Here is a 2,829-nt window from a genome sequence, read left to right as displayed (position 1 = left end):
TCGTCTTTGATGAAAATTACTCTTTTTGGTTAAAAATTCAACTATTTGGTTGAAAGTTGAAGTAATTTGTTCAAAAATAAGTTATTTGGTTCAAGCTTAATCTTTTCATTTGAAAAATTATCTCAGTTGAAAAATAAACTTCTTTATTAAAATTTTAACCATTTTGTTGATTTAAAAAAATTCAAATTCGGGGTTAGAAATGCTTGCATTTTCATTGAAAAATAATTTCTTTGGTTAAAAATTTTTAATATTTTCTTGATAATTTATTATTTTTATTTTTAAGAAATTAATTTTTATGTATCGAAAATCCCCCTTTTTGTTAAATATTTAACTTCGTTTTTTAAAGTTGATGTAATTTGTTCAAAAATCATTCATTTAATTCTAGTGTTTTCTTTTTATTTGAAAATTCACCTCTTCTGTTGATAATTTAATTATTTTGTCGAGAACTGAACTTTGCAGTTCAATATTTTTAAATTTTAGTTGAACAATAATCTTTTTCTTTAAAGATTTAAATATCTTGTTGAAAATTCGTTTTTTTGTGTTGTTAAAAATCACTTTTTTATTGAAAACTTTAGTACTTGGTTAAAAGTTGAATTAATTTGTTTTAAATTCATTTTTTGTGAAGATTTATGTTTTTAGTTGAAAATCTACCTCTTTGGTTGAAAATTAAACAATTTTATTAAAAATTCAACTTTGTGGTTGAAAATTCTTGCATTTTAGTTGAAAAGTAATTTCTTTTCTTAAAAATTTACCTACTTGGTTCAAAGTTCAAGTAATTTTTTCAAAAATAATTTATTTCATTGAAGATTTATCTTTTTATTTAAAAAATTATCTCTTTTGTTGAAAAATTAATATTTTGTTTAAAATTTAACTTTGTGGTTTAAAATTCCTAAATTTTAGTGCAAAAATGATCTTTTTTGGTAAAAATTTAACTATTTTGTTGAAAATTCGTTTTTCGTTATAGTTTAAAATTATTATTTTTGGTTGAAAATGCATCGCTTGGGATAAAAATGTAAATATTTTGTAAAAAATTCAACTTCGCGGTTAAAAATTTTGGTATTTTAGTTGAAAGATAATCTTTATATTTTTAAATCTTTAAAGGATCAAGTAATTTGTTCGAAAAGCATTTAGTTGATTGGATGTTTATCTTTTTATTTGAAAAATAACCTTTTTTGTTAAAAATTTAACGATTTTGTAGAACATTCGTTTTCTTTTTATTATTAAAAATAACTGTTTCACCAAATTTAACCACTTGGTTGAAAAATAAACTAGTTTGTTAACAAATCTTATTTTTGTTTGTTAAAGATTCATCTTTTTATTTGAAATTTTAGAATTACAGTTGAAATATAATCTGTTTTCTTAAAAATTGATCTATTTTGTCGAAAATTCGTTCTTTCCGTTAAAAATTAATTTCGTTACTTCAAAATTTAACTATTGCATCCTAGTTATTCAAAAATTCACTTTTGTCTGATGTCCCAGACGTCGAATCCGCATTGATTCAATCAGTCACTGTTGACTGATTCAAATTCAGAGTGCACCATTGACCATTTATGAACACCAGTTTTTTCTTTGTTCCGAGAGTATTTTTAAAACTTTTGCACAATTTGTCTGCAAAATGAAGTGAGTACATAAATTACAAATAAAGCTTTTTTTCTTTTCTAATAAAGGATCGATAGACTTTGCGCCTTGAGATTCAAGATCGGTCCAAAAGCTTTACGTATTCAGCAGAGCAGGCACTCCCATAGGAAGTCTGCTACGTGACATTGATGTCAACTCGGGGCACAAAACAAGAAATGATGAAAAAAAAAAACGAAAGAAAAAAAATTCCTCCCCGACGTTCCACCTCCAGCATATGTAATGCCTAATGTCGTTACACCGTGTTTACTTGTTAAGTTACGTGCTTCGTTCCGTAAAGACAGGACATTAGAATCGTGTAGAATTAGAATTTAGGAATCCCCTTAATTCTTTCCAAGAAAATGGGAGTGCTGAAAATAGAGTGAGAACTGACTAGAAATACCCGGTTCTTTATAATTTATTATTTTCCATGTAGGGTGAGTGATCCAGTGGCTGAACAGTCACCAGTGAATGAACACTAATGCGAAAAATTTATAAATGTAACCTTTGAAAGTAAATGGCTTTATGAATTTCTATATATTTGAAATCTTGAAGCAATTTTGAAGAGTTTAATATACAATTCATTGCAGTAAATTCTTGCAAATAATTTTAAACATTTCTTGAATGTGAAGCATCATCGATTATGGTGAGTGATGGTTAGAAAGTCATCGACCACTATAACGTACGTGTTTAAGCAACTCCTTGTTTACACTGTTTTTACAAAAAAATTCTTCACCTTTTCTGCATCAAAGTTGTACTGTTATAGTTGTAAGATATTATTATTATTATTATTATTCAATTTTCCACAGGGTTTTTTCACAAAAAGAACGTTTTTTTATTAATAAATGAGTGTTCACCTACTGGACCTTTAAATTGCCCGTGTTCCAGTGAACGAACGCTGTGTTCATTTATTGGAGCAAAACTGTCACCCCGCAGGTCCAGTGAATGAACAGCAGGTTACGGAGACCTGGCTGTTATTTCTTTACATATAAATAAGTTTGTTTCAATTAATGTGACTATAAATACCGAAGCTATAAATATAAACTATAAATATTTATAGTTTAAATACATATTTTTTTGGTTAGAACATCAAAAAAGTACGCACGAAATAAATTAAAGGTAAGGCAACTTTGAGGTTAGAAATTTAATGCTTTTTTTGCATTCAGAAAACGTTTTTTAACTATAAAAACATTAATTCGTGCTAGGTTCTACTGC

The sequence above is a fragment of the Belonocnema kinseyi genome, chromosome 2 (genome assembly GCF_010883055.1).
Source record: "Belonocnema kinseyi isolate 2016_QV_RU_SX_M_011 chromosome 2, B_treatae_v1, whole genome shotgun sequence".
NCBI lineage: Eukaryota > Metazoa > Arthropoda > Insecta > Hymenoptera > Cynipidae > Belonocnema > Belonocnema kinseyi.
The sequence above is the reverse complement of the archived record's forward strand: the minus strand, read 5'-3'. Positions refer to the sequence as shown.